The sequence below is a fragment of the Artemia sp. Qi Xiang Cuo genome, chromosome 8, assembly GCF_049724085.1.
Source record: "Artemia sp. Qi Xiang Cuo chromosome 8, ASM4972408v1, whole genome shotgun sequence".
In the NCBI taxonomy this organism is placed as follows: Eukaryota; Metazoa; Arthropoda; class Branchiopoda; order Anostraca; family Artemiidae; genus Artemia; species Artemia sp. Qi Xiang Cuo.
In genome coordinates this window covers 29,741,303-29,766,804 of record NC_142801.1, presented here as the reverse complement: position 1 = coordinate 29,766,804, position 25,502 = coordinate 29,741,303, and the positions used below count along the sequence as shown (strand labels likewise).

General features: G+C 33.5%; 1 long non-coding RNA gene across 1 annotated transcript in view; it reads left to right on the top strand.

Moving 5' to 3' along the window:
- The first annotated feature begins 1,089 nt into the window (after positions 1–1,089).
- The window catches only part of LOC148949314 (uncharacterized), a 101,074-nt gene continuing 76,661 nt past the window's right edge, over positions 1,090–25,502 (top strand). The window contains exon 1 of the long non-coding RNA XR_016142123.1: positions 1,090–1,394. This is a non-coding gene — a long non-coding RNA (uncharacterized LOC148949314). The remainder of the gene's footprint in view (positions 1,395–25,502) is intronic.

The window sequence follows — 25,502 nt, the reverse complement described above, 5'->3', positions numbered from 1 at the left end:
AACTCTCATCCAAGATAATATAATTTAATTCTGCCCCCTGTGTTTCAACTCCCGCTGAAATTAATCACATTCAACTCAACGCTATTTAAGTCAAGCCCGTTTCGACTCAGTCCCATTCAACTCAATCAGATAATGCCTCAACCCAACCTCGTGAAAATCCACTTCATTCAACTCACATTAATATTCCATTAGATTTCACAGTTTGATCAACTCATATTCGATTATGAAATATTCATCTAAAGCTAATTTTCCAAGGGGACCTGACTCTCTCAAAAGGTCCAGAAGTATGTTAAGATACATTCAGTATCCGATTGGCATGAAACTTATTTCGCCAAATCCCTTAAAGTTGCAATAAAAAAGACTCACACCATTATTAACTAATAATTAAAACTTTTAAGTCGAACTTTTACCATTTTAAACAAAAATTAAACTTTGAAGTTAAACTTTTATCATCTTAAAGAAAAAAATGTTGCTGAGTTACACTACTGAGGTAACTGGAGCAATATTAAGGGATGGTGAGTTGCATCAGGAAGGCTTGAGTTGAATTGTTAGGGTTCAGTAGTGGGGGATTTAATTGAGTGCAGTTAAGTTACATATGGTCGAGTTGAATGGGTGATTTTGAAAAGTAATATAGGTCACTTTTATACCTTTTATAGATCAATTTTACTTACGTTTATTATAGCTCTGACCTTTAGTAGCTCTTACTTCATGTAGATTCTCTGTTTATTCTGCTGTGTGCTTAATTTGCGTGTAGCTACGCTGTATGAATTCGTTAGGTGATTGAAGAAACTAATCGAATCTAGCAGTCAACGAAGAGGCTGAAACGTGAAAGGCGTGTGATTAGGCTGAAGAAATGCGACAAATTCTACAAAATGATTGTGGTTGAGTGAAATCATAAATAAGCAAAAAAAAACAAATGCATCATTTTGTATTAGAAGATTTGCGACGCCAGGTGACTTAAATATGTGGTTACTATTTACTTGAATATACTCCACGATGTGGTGGCTTTAAAATATCTAGAAGCAAGCGTATAGCTGAAATCACAATTAGCTTAGTCGGATACTTCTTTGACTGACAATTCAAACTGGAAAGAGCTTGTCAATTTATTTTTGAACTGAAGGGGCAAATTGGGATTGAGAGTCCTTCAGAAAATTTATTAACTGGCTCTTGTTAGTCCATTTGAAAATGGCATGCTTTAAAGCTATAAATTAGGGTTTCAAGACACCAAGTTTTGGCTTAAGTTTTTAACCGAAAAGCCAGAGACAGTCATTATGAAGCAGTGACATGTACTGATTTTCGTAGTTTGTTAGAGACCTTGCTCACGCTAAGAAATCTCACAGTGACTCTAAGATTCGTTTACATACGCATTATTGGGAGCATCATCAATGTTTATTGTGAGTTGAAAATTTAGTACATAGAGCTAATTGCTCAGGGGGGCGGTAGCGCCCCTCGTTCTTAGGATAATTTCTTGTCAAATTAACGTCCCTTTTTACTTTCAATGAAAAACTTTTTTATTTAAGTTAGGTTCACCTTGAATACCATTCAAATTTATTTTATACATTAGGTGGCTGGCGCCCTCGCAGCCTTCCGCTCTTAACCCTGAATTTGAGCTTTTGAAGAAAAATTATTCGACTGATAATTATCCCTGGAAAATCGTATCCTCTCAAAAATTTACTGGGAGGGGACTGAAATGCCAAAAATAAGTGCCTGGTTATAATCCTTGGAATTCTAGTAGTTCCCCTGAAAAACCTTGTTTCAGTGGGACGCCCCCGTCCCTTCCACCTCTTATTATGTAAACTTGTGAAAATAATTTTTTATTCCACTCTCAGAATATTTTTGCAATAAAGGGAAGATTTATAGCCTGCTTATTTCAAGAATATTTTTCTGAATTAAAAAGTGCGTGGTGGGTAAATCTTTTCTCCATATTATTCAGAAGGAACTCTCACGAAAAGTTGAAAAAAGGACCTAAAGATTCATTTTTTGAGGCATCATGTGCCCTCTACATTGACTAAAGATCCACGGATATCCCCCCTCATAGTTATAACTAAATGGTTTAAAGAGATCAGTAAACTTATTGACGTCTTAAGAGCCTATGGAGCGTTAAAACTATTTTCGGGATAAAGTGTTTAGAGCCGTTATTCCCAACGTGCGGCGCATGCCCCACCGGTGGGATATGGCAATATTTTTCTGGGTCATGGGCTGGACGTGCACTGTCAGCTGACTACACTTTAAAGCCTCAATTAAAAAAAAAAATCATATGAATGACGCCATATTCAAATGTACTTAAAGAGTAGAAAAGATACATGATAGTGTTGCAGTGACTTTATACGTTGTGTAAGAGGTGTTGTATTTAGTCATTATTTTTCAGTGGTATTAATCATACCTAGAGGAAGACCCCCAAAAAAGTTACCAAGTTGGTGGTATTTTAGTGGCGCCAATTTCCAAAAATGTAGTGTTGAGCAAGGATTTTTTTTTTCCCCATTTTTTAATGAAGACAGGAAGAACAGAACAAGATTGAGCAAACAAACTTAAAACAGGGGGAAGTGGCAACTTCGCTGTTTGGATAAATCGTAGACAAATCTATCCAAATCCAGTGTCTTCTCTTTTTCAACGGCCATAATCATGATATTACTGAGTCTGTCATTTCCCATTGTCGATCGCAGATAATTCTTCACACGCCCTAATGCCGAGAAGAATCGTTCATTACTGGTGGTGGTCACAGGTAATGTAGCATCTAGCTTCATCAGTTTTAGCACTGCAGAATAGGCAATTGCAGATAAAATTTTGATTGTTTTGATTATATCCATTTTAAGAGTGCCACATTTTGAAAGATGCAACTTTGCAAGAGAAAGCTGGGATTCTAGGGCATAGTCATCATCATCGAGAATCGCTTGGTCATGACACATTACCCTTTCAATTTTTGAAAAGTCAAGAAATACAGAATTTGAAGGGTAGAAGGCTGATAAAGTGTTGAGCAGAGGCATATTTTGCATGAAACGTCGATCCATCTGGATCGTCAATTGGTCTATCACCTCGAAGAACAGAAATTTACCAGAGTATAATTGAACTGGTCAACTTATATTGCGTTTACCGGTTATTGAATTTGCAAGAATCTTTGAGATGAGTTCTGAACAGTGGTTTTCAATTTTGGCAAATTTTATTCCTGGATCTCACATAAAGTTAAGAATTCGGTTGTATTTTTCTGAAGCTTTTATTTGTCATCATTTCTCAGCTTTTGGAGTGTCTCATATGTCCAAAAAATCAATGCAAATGCCTTATAAATCACCCAACTTTCTGTTTAAAGTTGTTCTGACAAACAATTTACAATGACTAATACTTTTTCCATTATGTGCAGAGTTGAGAGAAAAGAGGCCAAGTTGACTTTTTCCAGTAGTTGTTTTGCTCCATATGCTGCCTCACCGTCAGAACTTCCAAAAACTGTGACTAGCACAGCAACAATACAGTCAGATCTTGAGATCACCTTGGATATAGAGCAGCATGCGTGAATTTGGACGGTCCTCTCAAGCTCCAAAACGTTTTGCCCGCTAATGCACTGGGATTCCACAAATAGTTCATTTCAATTTTTGACTGAAAGTCTTTGCACTACAGAGAAAAATTCCAGAAGTTTGCTGATCTTTTTTAGGCAATCAGTCAAAACCAATTGTATCTGAGTAGTAAGGGGCCAATTCGTTTCACCAGTGATTGCGTAATAAGCCTTACCACGGGCCAGGCATCTATATATTTGAACCCTACGCCTTAGGCATAGATATGTGTGTGTACTTTAAACGAATTGGGGTTACCAGGGTCATTTGCCTGCCAAGAGGAACGAGTATAACTTGATTGGTGATTAGGATTTGAATATTTTTTGGTTAAATCCGTGGTCATTCATCTGTAAGTTGATTAGTAGGTTTTTTTTTTAAACTTGGCTAATAGATTTTTAAACCTATTACTGCAAACCCTACATGCATTCCATTTTTAGAACTCGGAGCGTGATGTGTGTGTGATGCTATCAGACTGGTTTTGTTTCATCGATTCATTAATAGAAGGACTAATGTTTTTTGAAAAGGGTAATTACTTCTTTAGTTTACGAGATTTGCGAATTTTTTTTTTGCGAGAAGATATTTGCGTAAAGGTATTGTGAAGGTTAAGAATGCCTCACGGGTAATTAAAGAATGAGATGCTTGCATCAACAATACAAAGAATAAGCTCAGATACTTAATAGATTTGTCGCTTACAAGAGATAGTGTTAGAAAGTATTCAATAGCTTAATTGAAAAGTAACGATAAAATAACATTGTGACTTGACCTAGCTTTACCTCGCTGATGTGGTCTGTATAATACATAAGTAACGTTTGAAAAATATTGTCAATTTAAAAAGAACTGGCTGAAAAGTGTTGTGTGGGGGATAGGGTGCTTGGAGGGGTGAGGGGCACGTGGGTACAGTTCCCGGGGAGACCGTTGCCCGGTGGGGATTGGTGATACACGGGTTCAGTTACAAGGGGGGGTCAGGTGCACGGGGGGTATCCCTTTTTTCGAAAATCGGGCTCCCTGTTTTCAAAATCCCATTTTCTTCTGAGGCTTGGAGCATTTGGTGGCTAGATATTAAACGTAATGAAATTTATATAATTGCAATCTGCATAAAAACCCAATTCCTGTCAATTGTTATCAAAATTCCATTTTTGAGTTTTGGTTACAACTATAAATAAGGCTATCGTGTCTTTCTGAACTTTCTATGCGAGGCAGGGGTTACTATTTAGTTTAAATAATTCTAGGAGCAATTGAGTTTTTTGGATGGTATGGAAAAATGGTACTTGTTAAATATTCGGGTAAACATACGACTAAGAAACGCTTCACTATAAATAAGGCTATCGTGTTTTTCCGAACTTTCTAGGGTGGTGGTAACTATTTAGTTTAAATAATTCTAGGAGGAATTGAGTTTTATGGATGATATGGAAAAATGGTAGTTGTTAAATATTCGGGTAAACATACGACTAAGAAACGCTTCACTATAAATAAGGCTATCGTGTTTTTCCGAACTTTCTAGGGCGGTGGTAACTATTTAGTTTAAATAATTCTTGGAGTAGTTGAGTTTTATGGATGGTATGGTAAAATGGTACTTGTTAAATATTCGTGTAAACATACGACTAAGAAACGCTTCACTATAAATAAGGCTATCGTGTTTTTCCGAACTTTCTAGGGTGGTGGTAACTATTTAGTTTAAATAATTCTAGGCGGAATTGAGTTTTATGGATGGTATGGAAAAATGGTACTTGTTAGATATTCGGGTAAACATACGACTAAGAAACGCTTCACTATAAACAAGGCTATCGTGTTTTTCCGAACTTTCTAGGGCGGTGGCAACTATTAAGTTTAAATAATTCTAGGAGGACTAGAGTTTTGTGGCTGGTCTTGTAAAATGGTACTTGTTAAATATTCGGGTAAACATACGACTAAGAAACGCTTCACTATAAATAAGGCTATCATGTTTTACCGAACTTTCTAGGGCGGGGGTAACTATTTAGTTTAAATAATTCTTGGAGGAATTGAGTTTTATGGATGGTATGGAAAAATGGTACTTGTTAAATATTCGGGTAAACATACGACTAAGAAACGCTTCACTATAAATAAGGCTATCGTGTATTTCCGAACTTTCTAGGGCGGTGTTAAATATTTAGTTTAAATAATTATAGGAGGAATTGATTTTTTTGGATGGTCTGATAAAATGGTACTTGTTAGATATTCGGGTAAACAAATGACTAAGAAACGCTTCACTAAGAATAAGGCTATCGTGTATTTCCGAACTTTCTAGGGCGGTGGTAACTATTTAGTTTAAATAATTTTAGGAGGAATTGAGTTTTTTGGCTGGTGTGGAAAAATGGTACTTGTTAAATATTCGGGTAGACATACGACTAAGAGACGCTTCACTATAAATAAGTCTATCGTGTCTTTCCGAACTTTCTAAGGCGGTGGTAACTATTAAGTTTAAATAATTCTAGGAGGAATTGAGTTTTCTGGATGGTATGGAAAAATGGTACTTGTTAAATATTCGGGTAAACATACGACTAAGAAACGCTTCAGTATAAATAATGCTATCGTGTTTTTCCGAAATTTCTAGGGCGGGGGAAACTATTTAGTTTAAATAATTCTAGGAGGAATTGAGTTTTGTGGATTGTATGGAAAAATGGTACTTGTTAAATATTCGGATAGACATACGACTAAGAAACACTTCACTATAAATAAGGCTATCGTGTTTTTCCGATTTTTCTAGGCGGGGGTAACTATTTAGTTTAAATAATTATAGGAGGAATTGAGTTTTATGGATGGTATGGAAAAATGGTACTTGTTAAATATTCGGGTAAACATACGACTAAGAAACGCTTCACTATAAATAAGGCTATCGTGTTTTTCCGAATTTTCTAGGCGGGTGTAACTATTTAGTTTAAATAATTCTAGGAGGAATTGAGTTTTATGGATGGTAGTGAAAAATGGTATGTGTTGAATATTTGGGTAAACATACGACTAAGAAATGCTTCACTATAAATAAGGCTATTGTGTTTTTCTGAACTTTCTAGGGCGGTGGTACGTATTTAGTTTGAATAATTCTAGGAGGAATTTATTTTTGTGGATGGTTTTTAAAAATAGTACTTTTTAAATATTCGGGTAAACATACGACTAAGAAACACTTCACTATAAATAAGGCAATCGTGTTTTTCAGAACTGTCTAGGGCGGAGGTAACTATTTAGTTTAAATAATTCTAGGAGGAATTGAGTTTTATGGATGGTATAGAAAAATGGTACTTGTGAAATATTCGGGTAAACATACGACTAAGAAACGCTTCACTATTTTCTTTACTTGGTGGTCATTAAAAACGAAATTTTTGTGTTAAATAAGTAGTTTTTGTATCTTTTAAAAGAGCTTTACGGGGATTGAGAGTCTCAGTTGCCGGATTCCGTGTGATTTTTCTTCTTTTCAGTAAAGACATTCGATATCCTAAAAGTGTTTAATTCAAACTTTTTTAAAACTTCGAAATTTTTCAACTTTATTTATTTTTTCTTTTTGTACATAACTTAAAATGTCAAAATATGCTTACAGTTCTAACAATTGCGCTCTGTGAGCTGGATAAACAAAAAAGACATTTCGTTCAAGAAATTATGACAAAATTCCAAGTAAGTAACAAACTCTTTAATGTTTTCATGACTTAGATACACGATGTAGAAATTTAATTCAAGAAAGTATGAAAAAATTCTCAGTAAGTAACAATTTCTTTCTTGAAGTCAACTCTTGGATACACAATACGAAAATTTCATTTAAGAAATTATGAAAAAAAAACAATTTCTTTCTTGAAGTCAACTCTTGGATGCACAATCTTGAAATTTCTTTTGATAAATTAGTAAAACATTTTTAAGTAAGTAACAAACTCTTTTTGTTTTCACCTCTTGTATACACATTACAGATATTTCATTTAATAAATTATGAAAAAACTACAAGTAACTACCTTTTTTTTTTCTCTTTATCAAAAATAATCTTAACTTTGCTAAATGATGTAGAAAATTAATACAAGAAATTAGGAAAAAATTCTCGGTAATTAACAATTTCTTTCTTGAAGTCAACTCATAGGTACACAATATGGAAATTTCATTCAAGAATTTCATGACTTAGATACACGATGTAGAAATTTGATTAAAGAAATTATGGAAAAATTCTCAGTAAGTAACAATTTCTTTCTTGAACTCAACTCTTGGATACACAATACTGAAATTTCATTCAAGAAATTATGAAAATATTTTTAAGTAAGTAACAAACTCTTTATTGATTTCACCTCTTGGATATACAGTACAGATACTTCATTCAAGAAATTATGAAAAAATCGCAAGTAAGTAACTTTTTTCTCTTTTTCACAAACAATTTTCACTTAGCTAAATGATGTAGAAATTTAATTCAAGAAATTATTGAAAAAATTCTCAGTAAGTAATAATTTCTTTCTTGATTTCAACTCTTGGATACGTAATACGGTAATTTCATTCAAGATATTATGAAAAAGTTGTAACTAAGTAGCAAATTCTTTCTTGAATTTACCTGTGGGACAAACAAAAAAAACATTTCTTTCAAAAAAATATGAAAACAGTATAATTAAGTAAAAAACTCTTTATTGTTTTCACAAGTTAGATATTCATCGTAGAAATTAAATTCCAGAAATTATGAAAATAGTATCAGTCTAATTACAAAATTCTTTATTGTCATACAATAGTATATAACCAAAAAAAAAACATTTAGTTAAAGAAATTATTAAAAAATTATAATTAATTAAAAAACTTTATTGTTTTCAAGAGTTAGATATACGACGTAGAAATTAAATTCAAGAAATTATGAAAAAATTCTCAGTCTAAGTAGCAAATTCTTTCTTGAATTCACCTGTTGGATAAACAAAAAAACAAAAAAGACATTTCGTTCAAGAAATTATGACAAAATTCTAAGTAAGTAACAAACTTTATTGTTTTCACGAGTTAGTATACGATGTAGAAATTAAATTCATGAAATTATGAAAAAATTCTCAGTAAGTAACCATTTCTTTCTTGAAGTCAACTCTTGGATACACAATACTGAAATTTCATTCAAGAAATTATGAAAAAATTTGTAAATAAGTAACAAACTCTTTTTATTAATTTCACCTCTTGGATATACAGTACAGATACTTCATTCAAGAAATTATGAAAAAATTGCAAGTAAGTAGCTTTTTTTTCTCTTTATCACACATAATGGTCACATATCTACGTGATATAGAAATTTCATTCGATAAATTATGAAAAAATTTACAGTAAGTAACAATTTCTGTCTTGAAGTCAACTCTTGGATATACACAATAAGGAAATTTCATTCAAGAAATTATAAAAAATATTTGTAAGTAAATAACAAGCTCTTTATTGATTTCACCTCTTGAATATACAGTACAGATACTTCATTCAAGAAAAGTGATTAAGCACGTTTTGAAACTACATGCTATTTGTATGCCTTTCCTTGGCACCTTTCCAAACGAGCGGGGATTCCCCACTGGTTCCTACACATTGCAAAAAAGTGAGCAGTACGAAAACTCCACGTTTTCAGCCAGACTGGTTTTTTAGGGACCAATCAGGAGAGATATGCAAAGTCGACATAGCTTTATTTCATTTTTTTTAAGGTTCATTTAGACGGGGTTACGTGCGCGCACGTAACCTCGTCTAAATGAACCTTAAAAAAAATGAAATAAAGCTATGTCGACTTTGCATATCTCTCCTGATTGGTCCCTAAAAAACCAGTCTGGTTGAAAACGTGGTGTTTTCGTACTGCTCACTTTTTTGCAATGTGAAGGAGCCAGTGGGGAATCCCCGCTCGTTTGGAAAGGTGCCAAGGAAAGGCATACAAATAGCATGTAGTTTCAAAACGTGTTTAATCATGTTTCTTGAATGAAGTATCTGTACTGTATATTCAAGAGGTGAAATCAATAAAGAGCTTGTTACTTACTTACAAATATTTTTTATAATTTCTTGAATGAAATTTCCTTATTGTGTGTATCAATGAGTTGACTAAAATAAATAATTTTTTACTTACTTATAATTTTATAATATTTTATTGAATTACATTTATATACCTAGTCTCTAAGTTAAATTTTTTTTTTATAAATAGAAAAAAAAAGCTACTTACTTGCAATTTTTTCCTAATTTCTTGAATGAAGTATCTGTAGTGTATATCAAAGAGGTGAAATTAATAAAAAGAGTTTGTTAATTACTTACAAATATTTTCATAATTTATTGAATGAAATTTCAGTATTGTGTGTATACATGAGTTGACTTCAATAAATAAATTGTTACTTAATGAGAATTTTTTCATAATTTCATGAATTTAATTTCTACATCTTATATCCAACTAGTTAAAAAAATAAAGTTTGTTACTTACTTAGAATTTTGTAATAATTTCTTGAACGAAAGGTCTTTTTTGTTTTTTTTTGTTTATCCAACAGGTGAATTCAAGAAGGAATTTTCTATTTATACTGAGAATTTTTTCATAATTTATTGAATTTAATTTCTACGTCGTATATCTAACTCTTTAAAAAAATAAATTTTGTTACTTACTTAGAATTTTGTCATAATTTCTTGAACGAAATGTTTTTTTTTGTTTATACAACAGGTGAATTCAAGAAAGAATTTGCTACTTAGACTGAGAATTTTTTCATAATTTCTTGAATTTAATTTCTACGTCGTATATCTAACTTGTGAAAACAATAAAGAGTTTGTTACTTACTTAGAATTTTGTCATAATTTCTTGAACGAAATGTCTTTTTTGTTTGTCCAACAGGTAAATTCAAGAAAGAATTTGCTACTTAGTTACAATTTTTTTTCATAATTTCTTGAATGAAATTTCCGTATTACGTATCCAAGAGTTGACTTCAAGAAAGAAATTGTTACTTACTGAGAATTTTTTCAATAATTTCTTGAATTAAATTTCTACATCATTTAGCTAAGTGAAAATTGTTTGTGATAAAGAGAAAAAAAGTTTCTTACTTGCGATTTTTTCATAATTTCTTGAATGAAGTATCTGTACTGTATATCCAAGAGGTGAAATCAATAAAGAGTTTGTTACTTACTTACAAATATTTTCATAATTTCTTGAATGAAATTTTCGTATTGTGTATCCAAGAGATGAGTTCAAGAAAGAAATTGTTACTTACTGAGAATTTTTCCATAATTTCTTGAATGAAATGTTTTTTTTTTGTTTATCCAACAGGTGAATTCAAGAAAGAATTTGCTACTTAGACTGAGAATTTTTTCATAATTTATTGAATTTAATTTCTACGTCGTATATCTAACTTGTGAAAACAATAAAGAGTTTGTTACTTACTTAGAATTTTGTCATAATTTCTTGAACGAAATGTCTTTTTTGTTTGTCCCACAGGTAAATTCAAGAAAGAATTTGCTACTTAGTTACAATTTTTTCATAATTTCTTGAATGAAATTTCCGTATTACGTATCCAAGAGTTGACTTCAAGAAAAAAATTGTTACTTACTGAGAATTTTTTCAACAATTTCTTGAATTAAATTTCTACATCATTTAGCTAAGTGAAAATTGTTTGTGATAAAGAGAAAAAAAAGTTACTTACTTGCGATTTTTTCATAATTTCTTGAATGAAGCATCTGTACTGTATATCCAAGAGGTGAAATCAATAAAGAGTTTGTTACTTACTTACAAATATTTTCATAATTTCTTGAATGAAATTTCCGTATTGTGTATCCAAGAGATGAGTTCAAGAAAGAAATTATTACTTACTGAGAAATTTTCCATAATTTCTTTAATCAAATTTCTACATCGTGTATCTAAGTCATGAAATTCTTGAATGAAATTTCCATATTGTGTATCCATGAGTTTACTTCAAGAAGAAAATTGTTACTTACTGAGAATTTTTTCCTAATTTCTTGAATTAAATTTCTACATCGTGTAGCTAAGTGAAAATTGTTTTTGATAAAGAGAAAAAAAAAAGTTACTTAATTGTAGTTTTTTCATAATTTCTTTAATGAAATATCTGTACTGTATATCCAAGAGGTGAAAACAAAAAGAGTTTGTTACTTACTTACAAATATTTTCATAATTTATCGAATGAAATTTCCGTATTGTGTATCCAAGAGTTGACTTCAAGAAAGAAATTGTTTTTTTTTTCATAATTTCTTAAATGAAATTTCCGTATTCTGTATCCAAGAGCTGACTTCAATAAAGAAATTGTTACTTACTGAGAAATTTTTCATAATTTCTTGAATTAAATTTCTACATCGTGTATCTAAGTCATGAAAACAATAAAGAGTTTGTTACTTACTTGGAATTTTGTCATAATTTCTTGAACGAAATGTCTTTTTTGTTTATCCAGCTCACAGAGCGCAATTGTTAGAACTGTAAGCATATTTTGACATTTTAAGTTATGTACAAAAAGAAAAAATAAATAAAGTTGAAAAATTTCGAAGTTTTAAAAAAGTTTGAATTAAACACTTTTAGGATATCGAATGTCTTTACTGAAAAGAAGAAAAATCACACGGAATCCGGCAAGTGAGTCTCTCAATCCCCGTAAATCTCTTTTAAAAGATACAAAAACTACTTATTTAACACAAAAATTTCGTTTTTAATGACCACCAAGTAAAGAAAATAGTGAAGCGTTTCTTAGTCGTATGTTTACCCGAATATTTAACAAGTACCATTTTACTATACCATCCATAAAACTCAATTCCTCCTAGAATTATTTAAACTAAATAGTTACCCCCGCCCTAGACAGTTCGGAAAAACACGATTGCCTTATTTATAGTGAAGCGTTTCTTAGTCGTATGTTTACCCGAATATTTAACAAGTACCATTTTTACACACCAGCCACAAAAATCAATTCCTCATAGAATTATTCAAAGTAAATACTTACCGCAGAACTAGAAACTTCGTAAAGACACGGGAGAAGTTTTTATAGTGAAGCATGTGGTTGTCGTATGTTTACCCAAATATTATACACATACCATATTTCACTACACGCCTCACCAAATCCGTACTTAGTTACTTATTTATTATAAAGATAAACACCCGCCCTAGAACGCAAGGTAAAACACGATAATCTTATTTATATTGTAGCATTCCTAAGTATTATGTTCTTAAGATTCTTTAAAGCGAACCATTTTTCCAAATAAAATAGTCGACACAATTCTACAGAAAATTAATTAAAGTAAATAGTTACACCCACCCTAGAAAGTTCGGAAAGACACGATAGCCTTATTTATAGTGAAGCGTTTCTTAGTCGTATGTTTACCCGAATATTTAACAAGTACCATTTTTCCACACCAGCCACAAAACTCAATTCCTTCTAGAATTATTTAAACGAAATAGTTACCACCGCCCTAGAAAGTTCGGAAAAACACAATAGCCTTATTTATAGTGAAGCGTTTCTTAGTCGTATGTTTACCCGAATATCTAAAAAGTAACATTTTATCAGACCCTCCATAAAAATCAATTCCTCCTAGAATTATTGAAACTAAATAGTTACCACCGCCCTAGAAAGTTCGGAAAGACACGTTAGCCTTATTTATAGTGAAGCGTTTCTTAGTCGTATGTTTACCCGAATATTTAACAAGTACCATTTTACGATACCATCCAAAATACTCATTTCCTCCTAGAATTATTTAAACTAAATACTTACCACCGCCCTAGAAAGTTTGGGAAAACATGATAGCCTTATTTATAGTGAAGCGTTTCTTAGTCGTATGTTTACCCTAATATTTAACAACTACCATTATTCCACACCATCCAAAAAACTCAATTCCTCCTAGAATTATTTAAACCAAATAGTTACCACCGCCCTAGAAAGTTCGGAAAAACACGATAGCCTTATTTATAGTGAAGTGTTTCTTAGTCGTATGTTTACCCGAATATTTAACAAGTAACATTTTTCCAAAAAATCCATAAAAACATATACCTAATAGTATTATTTAATCCAAAGAGTTGAAAACGAACTTGACAGGTCGGAAAATCTCATTATCCCGATGTAGAGTGTTTCTTTTATAATTAATACGTGTATCCAAATCGTTCTCAATAAACATGGAAACCAACACGACCAACAAAAAACTACCTCATATAAATATTAAATCAAACAACATAAACTAACCATAAACAGATCTGAAAATAACTAAATAATAATTAATAGAGAAGCGTTTCTTAGTCGTATGTTTACCCGAATATTTAACAACTACCATTTTTCCAGATCATCGATAAAACTCAATTCCTCCTATAATTATTTAAACTAAATATTTAACACAACCCTATACAGTTATAAATAACACGATATCCTTATTTATAGTGAAGCTTTTCTTAGTCGTATGTTTATCCGAATATTTAACAAGTAACATTTTTCCATACCATCCATAAAACTCAAGTCCTCCTAGAATTATTTAAACTAAATAGTTACCCCTGCCTCGCACAGAAAGTTCAGAAAGACACGATAGCCTTATTTATAGTTGTAACCAAAAGTCAAAAATGGAATTTTGATAACAATTGACAGGAATTGGGTTTTTATGCAGATTGCAACTATATAAATTTCATTACGTTTAATATCTAGCCACCAAATGCTCCAAGCCTCAGAAGAAAAAGGGATTTTGAAAACAGTGACTCCGATTTTCGAAAAAAGGGGTACCCCTCATGCACGTGACCCCCCCGTGGAAAAGAACCCGTGGAAAACCGTACCCCCCCGTGCCCCGTGCTCCCCGGTATCTGACCCCTAGGGCACCGCACCCCTCCCTGCCACCCGTCCCCCGCCACACACATTTCAGCCCGGTCTTTGTAAATTGACAATATTTTTCAAACGTTACTTATGTATTATACAGACCACATGGGCGAGGTAAAGCTAGGTCAAGTCACAATGTCATTCTATCGTTACTTTTCAATTAAGCTATTGAATACTTTCTAGCAATGTCTCTTGTAAACGTCAAATCTATTAAGTATCTGAGCTTATTCTTTGTATTGTTGATGCAAGCATCTCATTCTTTAATTACCCGTGAGGCATTCTTAACCTTCGCAATACCTTTACGCAAATATCTTCTCGCAAAAAAAAAATTCGCAAATCTCGTAAACTAAAGAAGTAATTACCCTTTTCAAAAAACATTAGTCCTACTATTAATGAATCCATGAAACTAAACCAGTCTTATAGCATCACACAAACATCACGCTCCTATTTCCAAAAATGGAATGCATGTAGGGTTTGTAGTAATATGTTTAAAAAACTATTAGCCAAGTTAAAAAAAAAAAAAACTACTAATCAACTTACAGATGAATGACCATGGATTTAACCTAAAAAATATTCAAATCCTAATCACCAATCAAGTTATACTCGTTCCTCTTGGCAGGCAAAGGACCTTGGTAACCCAAATTCGTTTAAAGTACACACACATATCTATGCCTAAGGCGTAGGGTTCAAATATATAGATGCCTGGCCCGTGGTAAGGCTTATTACGCAATCACTGGTGAAACGAATTGGCCCCTTACTACTTATCTGTGGGATTGACGGTGTAAAAAAGATACATGCGGCACCTTCTCCTTAAGCTTTGCTTGGGCTCCGATGAATTCCCAACTCATAAAAATACACCGTCATAACTTTAGGAAACACACAATATCAAATAAAAAAAGAAAAAATTCGATAGTTTCACAAATCAAGGTAGATAATCTTTCGGGGTCTAATACTTGCATGTGACAGCAGATGATTAGTTGCTCCACAACTTTTCCATTTTATATGTACCTGGGTAGGATCGCTAAATGTCCTTTTCTAGAAACATCTTTTGTCTCTTTAACAAGAATAGCGTAGTAATTAGCTGATTTTACTTCAAGGCATTTCCCATCAGTATAACTGCGTCGTTTTGGCACTGATGACTGCAATAGTGACCGAGTCGGCACTACAACTTGGCCTTCCACTTTTCGTCGCCATTAGATATTTTCTCCATCAGCTCAAAAAAAATACAAACAAATTTGCGGATGTTTCTGATTAGCCATGAACTCTCGAGGCGAAAGCAAATAGTGCGAAAAATGTACTTCATTAGGTCTTTATTTCCTTGAACCTCTTGAGATCTAAACCGACTTAGGCCATTTGCTACACATCTCGTAGTATCAGTAATAATTATCTTGACTTTCACCCATGCTCAAACACAATCCCTATGGCTTTTACTACCGTCATGTTCCTTCAATAGACCAGAACTCTCTTTCCACTTACAAGATTCTGTTTCTATGAAGCAGTTTCCTCATCCCTTAGAGCCCCGCTAAATAATTGGCTGCAAGCAAAACAAAACACAGAATCCAAGTTTCAAGAGTTTTTAATCCATTCGTAAGCCTTAAAGTAACGTGCACTGGATTTCCTTGTGTTTAAAGTGGAAGCCGAATATCTCCCAAAAATAGGTTGGGCTGGTTGGTGGGGACGCGTCGTAGAGATGCTTTTGAGAGATTCTCGACTGCTACTGGAACCTGTAACGGGTTCGAGAATCCTGACCACTCTTTCATGTTGACCTGGGTCATTTATTGTTCTGCTTGTTTCTGAAAGATTGTCACAGGTAGGGAAAATCATGTTCAGTGACTCTTTTGTTTTCTGTAACACTTGGATCACTGACATTGTTGCCAGTTTCTAGAACTGAAGTTTCTTCATTTTTTCCCGGGTTTTCACCGCAAAGAGTCCAAATCTTATTGTCGCTTTCTACTCATTATTCTTATTACAGATTCACAACAACAACAAAAATAAACTGACAAGCTTACACCTAGTTTTTGACTAAATCCTAGTCAGAGTCTCAGAGATCATGACAGCGGGTAAAACAGCGAAGAGGAATAGTTTTACCCATTTCAAAACAAGCTTGTCTGCTATCGGTATATTTAGGATTCTCCAGGATGAGGACAGAGGTAATATTTCAAAACAAAGTCATTGAAAAGTAACTTAAAAGTAACAGTAAGAAAAGTAAGTTCTATTTAATGGGTCTGAAAAAAAAGCGTGGGGTAAACAATACAAGCTAAAATACAAAATAGCTATTAAATAGAAATAACAAACCAGTTTCCAACATCACTGTGGCCTTTTAACCTTCCTTCAGGTGAATACAAGTAAAACTTTAAATAACAAAATTAAAAATCACGAGGAAGGCATGAGGATTTTAGAAATTCCTAGATGGGGCATGGTCAAAAATTGGTAGGGAACCACTGATTTAGAGGAATATTGAAAGAAAGTTGGGCCTTCATGAGGGGGAATAAAGAGAGAAATTCAGAAAAAAAGCGAGAAAATTGACGTGCATCTGTATTTACCTCAGGCGGTTCGATCTTGCAAGCTTGTCAATATTTGTAGTAAAGTAGCGGCAGTTACTAGACACGGGTACTGCACAGGGTTGCCACCAACAACACGAAAATGCTATTTTAGCACTATTTTATCATGTGTAGGACTGTAGCACGTGCTCAGGGTTACTAAAATAGCACGATAATTCTGTTTTGGCACTATTATAGTCAATTTGTTTACTAAAGCACCGAAATCACACCATCAGATTCAGCCTATCAGAGCCCCATACTGTAGATGTTTCAAGCTCCCATTGGTAGAAACGGGGAATTTTGTATTTTTGCCAGAAGAAAGATCACGGATGTATGTTTATGTTTTTTTTTTTTTCAGGGGTGATCGTATTGAACTAATGGTCATAGACAATCAGAATAAAGCTCATCCAAACGGAAATTAAAAGTTTTGGTCCTCTTATTTAAGTGAATATACAGATTAGAAAGCAACTAGCCCCTCCCTCCCCCTTCTACTCTCCCTTTTTCCCAAAAGTCATTCGATTAAAATTTTGAGATAGCTATTTGTTCAGCATAGTTAGTTGAAAGGTCTAATAATGATGCCTCTGGGGATAACAAGACCGCCCACAGCCCAGGGAAAAAGGGCTGTAAGTAATAAAATTTGTCCATTGTTTACATATAATATTTGTTGATTAAAAGTTTATGGATACATTAGGGGATGATTTTTTGCGGTGAAAGGGGCTTGGGAGGGGACTTTTTATGGAGAGAATTTTTTGTTGGGAGAGAAGTTTCTTGGGATGAGCTTTCCAGGGGAAATTGGACACGGCGGGATTGGCCAGAATTCTTATACAAAATCTGTTTATTTGTCTTAATTTCTCTTTAGCGACTCAATTCTACCAATGGAGATGTTCCAGGAGGAATTTTAAGTGGGGAGGAAATTATCTGGGGGAGTTTTCCCGGGGGGATTTTCCGCAGGAGAAATTCTCGACGGAGGAATCTCCCGCGGGAGACGTTCTCAATAGGGAAATTTTCCGCGGGACAAACATTTTCTATTGGGAGGGAGGACTTCCAGAAAAAAAATACACTAGGGGGGGGGGGAATAATTTAGGAAACCATCAGAAAATGAACAAAAACAAGTCCTCCTTCAAATATAAGTATGCTAAAGAGAGTTATTCAGGCAGAATCATCCACAAGAGCTTTCCAGGGGGGGGGGGGAATTTTCACCACGGATGGAATTGTCCGGGGAGGTGATTTACGTGGGATGAATTTTAGTGAGAGGAATTATGCATTGAAAGGGAAGCGGATTTCCCGGTATTACTTGAAAAATGATTAGAAATCAAATTAAAAAAACAAGTTTTTCAACTGAAAACAATGAGCGACGTTAAAACTTAAAACTAACAGAGATTATTCATTAGATGAGGGGGGCTGCCCCTTCCTCAATACCTCGCTCTTTGCGCTAAAGTTTGAATTTTTGTCCCATTTCTTAAGAAAATCTCCAGAAACAAAACACTTTAACTAGAATAAGAAGTTGTTTTTTAAGTACCAAAAAACTTTAGCGTGAAGAGCAGGGAGTTGAGGTGGGGGCAGCCCTCTTATATGCGGAATAATCTCTGTTCGTTTTAGGTTTTAATGTTAATCCCTAGGTTTTAATGTTAATCCTTTCAGTTTAAAAAACTTGTATTTTTTATTTAATAACTATCAAGATGGACTGTAAAACAAAACTTAGAGCTAAAAAAATTCCCAGGAAACCTCTGAATTTCAGACGTCAGGTTAGGTGGAACACCTGCTCATGGTACAAGTACAAGTAAGTGCACTTCATCAATTCTACATACATTAGGTTATGAACGAAGTTTGCCACAAAATATGAATTTTATGTAATTTGTCCTATGATATCCTTTGCTTTTTTAAAAATATATATATATGTATAGTTTACCTTTTTTGCCATTTTTTAACACACATTATCGTTCATAACAGATTCATGCCGATGAAGCTGGGCACCATTTACATTTTTTTTTTTTTTTTTTTTTTTTTTTTTTTTTTTTTGAACTTCAGCAGGTAACACTTTTTTTGTTATTTGATGTGATTTCAAAATACTTATTATATTATTATGTTATAGATAAATGTTTTTATTATGCAAAGTTCTAGCTAAGAATATTTAGAATCAAGTATTCGTTTGTTTTAAATTGTCAGTGTTTAATGCAAATATTTGAATACTTGTATAAACTTGAGTAGCTATTGTCACTAATAGCTTTGTAGTCTAAAAAAAAATGAAAATAATCGAGTCAATGATTCGAAAATATAAGGGTTTGAATAGTGGCGCCATACTTGTTCTATATCTTCAGAAAAATTCCATTTCTGATGCTTTTCCATCCGTATTTTTCATTATAGCCTAATAATCGTTATTAAACGGACATACAAGATTGTTATAGAAAGCAGGAAAATAATTCAAATACACGCTGCCACATTATCCTTCAATATATCTCGCCATTTTTCTAGGAGTTTTATAACACTTGCTGTTATTGACAAACAACTGAACAAGAAATTTATGGCGTTAACCACAGTGAATTTTCAAAAAAGTCATAAAATAACGCAGCCATGGTGAGGTTAACAGCTCAAGAAAGTTCATTGAAGAATCAGAAACCAAAAGAGCAATCCATTGCTCAAAATCCTGCACAATGGTATGTTGCTAACTAAGCTGTAATTTCCATGATGTAAGGCCAAACAAGCAACGTAAGGCTAAATAAGCAACATTTTCCTCCCAGAGGTGGGAAAAACTGCGAAAAAAATCAGTCACCCATTGAAAGGTACGGAAGGATACTGTGAATCGAAATTGACCAATTGTCACCTCAAAAATAGTGCAGGCCCTATGATTCTAGTGCAGACACTATCGTTCTAATGCACGCACGTAGGTTGCTTAGAAATTCTATTCGGGGGAACAGGAAAATAACAATAACCGCATAAGCCATTATGAATTATAAGAAAATAAGAGGAAATGATAGAGGTTTCGGAATTTCGCCTTCCTCCTTGCATACAGGCATCGTTCATCCTTTCATTTTCATATTTTAAAATGTCTTTTTTAATGAATTTTTATGGTTGATTGTTATTTTTTTCCGTGACCAGTATTTTGCCGTGGTGCTGTATTCCATTTTTAATTATTGAATTTATTAAGTTGATTTGTATTGACTTTTTTCAGTTTGTTTTGTATTGGTTTTTGTTAATTGCGTTTTGGTTTGATTTACTTCGCTTTTTATCGGCTATTCTCTTTTTCTGTCTTTAATTGAAAACAAAAAACAAAATGGCAACAAGATTTGTAATTGTTCAATTTGTCTTTATTTCCTCAGTTAAAAAAAAAAGAAAATCGAGAATTTTTCTATGCAAACTCAATTTCATATAAACAGATGTTAAAATACAAGCGAAAATCAAGGAATAAGAAGATAAAACGTAGACAGAATAAAAACAAAAATAAGACTGAAAATAATTCTACAGATCCATTGCAGCGCCAAGCCGCTGAGGCAGACCTACGGTTGGATGCTCCTCATCAATCCCTCACTGTTTAAATCCATGTCTCCTTTGGCTATTTGCTCAGGAATTCTCAAGGATTTTAGGCAGGGCTGTATCGAGGATTTTTTTCGGGGGGTGTTATAGACAAGCATTATTTCGGGGGGAGGAGGGGGTACACAAAAAAGCTCAAAAACGCATAAGAAATATATTTATACCCATTTTTGTTACGTTTTTACGAGTCAGAAAAACACGAGTCATCACCCCTGGAAACGGCATTGATTTTAGTTTATTTTTATAGGCTCATCCCAAACTAGTCTGGGGGGTTCGGTCTTTTTCTTTATTAATCAAAAAAAATTTTTGCACAAAACAAGTTTTTCTAAAAAAGTAAAGAATGCAATTAAACCAAAAATGAACAAAAATAGAATCAAATAATCTATCAAGCATACAACTACCACAAATCTATATCAATAAATAAATGAAATGCAAAACAAACAAAAATTAAAATAAGTCAAACTCAAAACGAGCAGAAATTAATCTGAGTTCTAATATACTTCATAAATTTGGCCGAAGGAGTTTTTTTTCGACTTGCACTAATATTCCAAGATAAATGATGAATTTTTTGGTACGATATTCGAAGTTTTGTATACAGCAATTTTTGACGAATAAAAATACTACTTATTTTGATAATTAATTTTGTTAGGAATACATAGCTCTTAGATATTTCAACTATTCTGCAAGGTTTCTGAAATGCCATTTCGTTTTTACCAGATCTCTACTTCTCTTCATGAATAACGAAGAAGACCAGCGTCCAGCCAGCGATTCGCAAATTTTCTACCTCATGAATAGGTAGAGTATCTTGTAAATAAAATTGGATTTTGAGGAAGACTGATCAAAAAATAAGTATTTCTGGTCAACATTGATTGCGTTGGTATTCTCAGTAGAGTCCTATGTTCCATTTTGGGGGGACGTATAGCCACTACTCTTTTCTTCCTTATTGGTTTAATATCATGAAGAAGGTTTAACGGTGATTCCATAGATATGTTCCCTCCCATGCTATTTTAAGGGCATATGTTCCCTTCCATGCTATTCTATGTTCCCTCCCATGCTATTCTAAGGGTTTGTGTTCCCTTCCATGCTATTCTATAGCGCTATGTTCCTTCCATTGTTATTCTATGGGACCTCTACACGTGATTAAACACGTTATGAAACTATGTGCTATTTGCTTTTGTCCCGTTGGTACCATTCCAAACGAGCGGGAATTCCCCTCCTGTTCCTAAACATTGCAAAAAAGATAGCAGTATGAACGGGGATTCCCCCACAAATTTGTTTCAACTCCAAGTTTTTCAACCAGAGTGTTTTTTTCGAGCTGACACCTGTTTTTTAGGCAGCCAATCAGAGAACTGCTTAAAAATTCTTCCTTGAGATCCCGTATAAAATGTTCATGCATTGGAATTTAATTTTCATTATGTTTTAACATATCGAGCATAGTACACTGTATTTTGTTAACTCTGAAACAATGGATATTTCTGTTTTCAATGTGAGTATAGTTTACTGAATTTATTTCCAGATAAATGGTATTTTACCAGTAAATTCAAATTTTAGGGGGACTCAGCCCCCCTCCCCTCCAACAATACAAACCCTCAAAATATGATGAGTATATTCGATAGAAAAAGCTAAGTATGCTTTTTTCTATTATATAAATAAAATCTCTCCTCCACAGCTATGTTTACAAGTTTTAATTGTTTTGAAACAGTTCTTTTTCGTTCAAAAATGTACATTTTCCAATCTTGCGTTTAAAATTTGCTCTCATAAAACAATTTGTGTTTAATCTGTTACCAAAGAGGGGGGATGATTTCAAAACAACATTTGGCATACGCCTTATTTGAATTAAGAAAACAAACAAATGGAAACATGTAATTCTAAACGCTTTGAAGAAAGAGAGTTTGTTTTTTGGCCAAATTAGACAGATATTTTTTAATTGTATTTGATGAAAGCAAATGGATTTCACAGACGATTAAGAGGCTTTTATAAAAATACATGACAGGGACGGAGGGGGGGAGGTTGCAATGTATCAATTCTAACACGGTTTTTCTTTACTTGGTACCCGTTAAAAACGAAATTTTTGTGTTAAATAAGTAATTCTTGTATCTTTTAAAAGAGCTTTACGGTGTTTGAGAGAGACTCTGTTCCCTGATTCCGTGTGGTTAGAGGAGGATTCTTTGTGCATACTAATTTTCTCTTCTGTAAAAAAAAAAAAAAAAAAGCTTTATAGTTTAGTTTTTACGGAAATGGCATATTTTCGTTCCAAAGCTTTGCTTTTTCATAACCAAATGTTCACATTTGACCCAAAGAAATGTATTTTCTATAATTTTCTTACAAAAACTAGTGTTTACGGTCAAAAAAGCTTTATAGTAGTAGTAACCTATTATAAGGTTTCAACCCTACATTCAATCCTACAAGAATATGGTCAAAAGTGTAATAGATTGAAAACCTACATGAAAATATACATTGGAATTGCGCAAGAAAAACCCATGCCATTGACACTGTATTTACACGTGAACATTTTTAAAGTTGGCAAGGTTTTTGTTTTTGTTGCCAATTGCACAATGAATGTACCGATTGACGTGGGCATTTTTTTTATGAGCCAATCAGAGGTTGCTCAATACACGATAATTTGATTTGTGGTTGGAATTTGAATAAAAGGAATGGTTTTCACTACAATTCATATTAGTAAGAGAATTGAATTCAGAGAGAATAGTTGATTTGAGAGGATATTAGTGGAGAAAAAATGAGTGGTGCATTTACATTATCGGAGATTAATGACGGAGCCGACAGTAGCAGCAATGATATACGAGTACCCAATGTGGCTGTGGAAATAACTGCTGGCTGTAGACTATGCCTTGAATGGGATAGTATGTATGCTAGATACGTGATATCATTAAGCAAGTTTAAGCAGTAGGAGCAACTAAGTTTTGCTGGAAAAGTGAATATTCTCCATATAAATAAACTTCGGTCAGTATTACATGTCCTATCGAAATATATTGATGAGAACAGAATGCATCAGTGAATACTATTATTGTAATTATGTTCAATAAAATTGTTTCTAAATCAAAGGTATTTTTCTTTCTATAGTAGATTAGCGTATATTTTTTAGAGTACAAAAAGAAATTCTGGTTAGTCTGAAATTGGTTGTGAGAGTGTTAGGACTCTAAAAAATAGATAGATTTGAGAAAGAGCGAATCTTGGGGGATCTAGTACTTATGGAAAAACGTTTGATTCTAGATGACGATTTTTTAGAGTTGTCTATTCAAAGGAAGATATTTTCTCGGGGAATGCTAGTCGATATAATGGAAACTGATTCTCCGTCATTAGACTATTGTATGAAGCTTTTACATCGTGGTCCAAATGCATTAACACACTTTATTGATATATTGATCACGACACGGCAAAATAATATTGTGGATATGCTTTTAGACATTAGTTTTGAAGTTTAGGACTTTGTTTCGTGAGAAAGCTGGTGCTCAAGGATGATTTACTCCTCTCTTTCTATCCCTGACAATTTTTTGTTGTTGCTAGCTCAGTTTCATTGTGGCAGTGAGAGTGTCAACACATGAAAAGATGTTCCATACATGTCCCCTATGTATGTACACACTGGGCAGCTGGTCATCATACGAGAATTGCACAATGATTGATGAGTATGATGAAAAGTGTAGATTATGCAACCCGTGTAAATTGCATAGAGGATATGCTATACAAATTAAAGGTTTTAATTCTTGTCTTGAAGAGGTCCGCGAATCTCATCCTAGAGGCTACCTATGCTCCAAGTGTCACTGTGATAAATGTAATCAGTGGGAGAATAAATATCCCGGTATGATTGGAAAGAATCCTAAGCGTGATTTTAGTTTATTTTTACGAGATTGGTATCGTCGTGGTTTTAGATTGCTCTGGGAGGAGGAGCCGAATCAGCGATTCAACTGTTGGAACAGCAAAAGAATATGGTTTCTACGTCATCGTTGTGAACACAATGGGTCTTATGATTATAAACCCACTGATTTTTATTTGGCTGTGACGGAATGTGATTCGACACTTGAGGACACTGTTTGTGAAATTACTTCAAATAAGCCAATTGAAACACGTGAATTCTATAGAATAAATGAGAATAGTATCACCGACTATTCAAAGAGATATGACAATAGTGAAGTTACACTCTATTGTAGAAAATGTAACCCTGACAATGCACTACATCAGGATAAGTATACTGTGAATTCAGATACTCTACCAGAACTAGTTGTCGTCGACAAATACCTATACCTACTAGAAGATGAAATCTAAAGAGTAGAAAAATTCTTTTATCATGTATATAAATTTTTACTAATAAACAATTTCAGACACATTTTTAGTATATTTTATTCGTAGGGCACTAAAATCAATATTATATACGCTTGTAAGTATGTTTACCACTAGAAAGTCGTTCAATCGAGGCAAGTCAACGTAGATGTTGAGAAACTGCTTGTAGGTATAGCCACGACATCTGAACATGAAAAAGAATAGTGCATGAAAGCCACATGTCTTAGTCGTTAAATCTTGTACTCTTCGTTGATTTTGAATAATGGTTTTCCCACTGCTTTCAATAAAGTTGATGATGTATGGTGTATAGAATGTGTCCGATAGGCCAAGAGGATCAAAAAATTCAATATTCTTCGCTGTTTGGAAGATGTAAAGCTAATGACCAGTCGTCATAGTTGATGAACTGCTATTAACAATTTTTAAGGTATTGTCAACTCTTGGAATTTTTTTAAGGAAGTCCGAAGCTCTGCAATAGGACTTTTACTGGGACATGTATGGATCCATACTAAATACGTTGATTATTTGGTTTGTGTTCATGGTGCTAGGTCTAGTAGAACACTGCCGTTGGGTGTGATTTCCGAATAAGTTTCAAATTGACTCAATGATATTACCGTGATACTCTCAGTCAAAGCATCGGCAAATGTACACTCTAAACGTACATTTTCTGTTCGTACTACGCTCAAATCCTGAGTCCCCGACAAGTCCAAAACAATTACCCCATGATTTTTTGAAAACATTGAGTTAGTTATTCCATTTTCAAATAGTTGAGAGCCATGATCTAGGGATTGCATGGTCAACTCATACAGAGTTCTATAGGATTTTTTGTCCAATCATAGAGTGTACAGTGGAATACCATTCACTTTGCA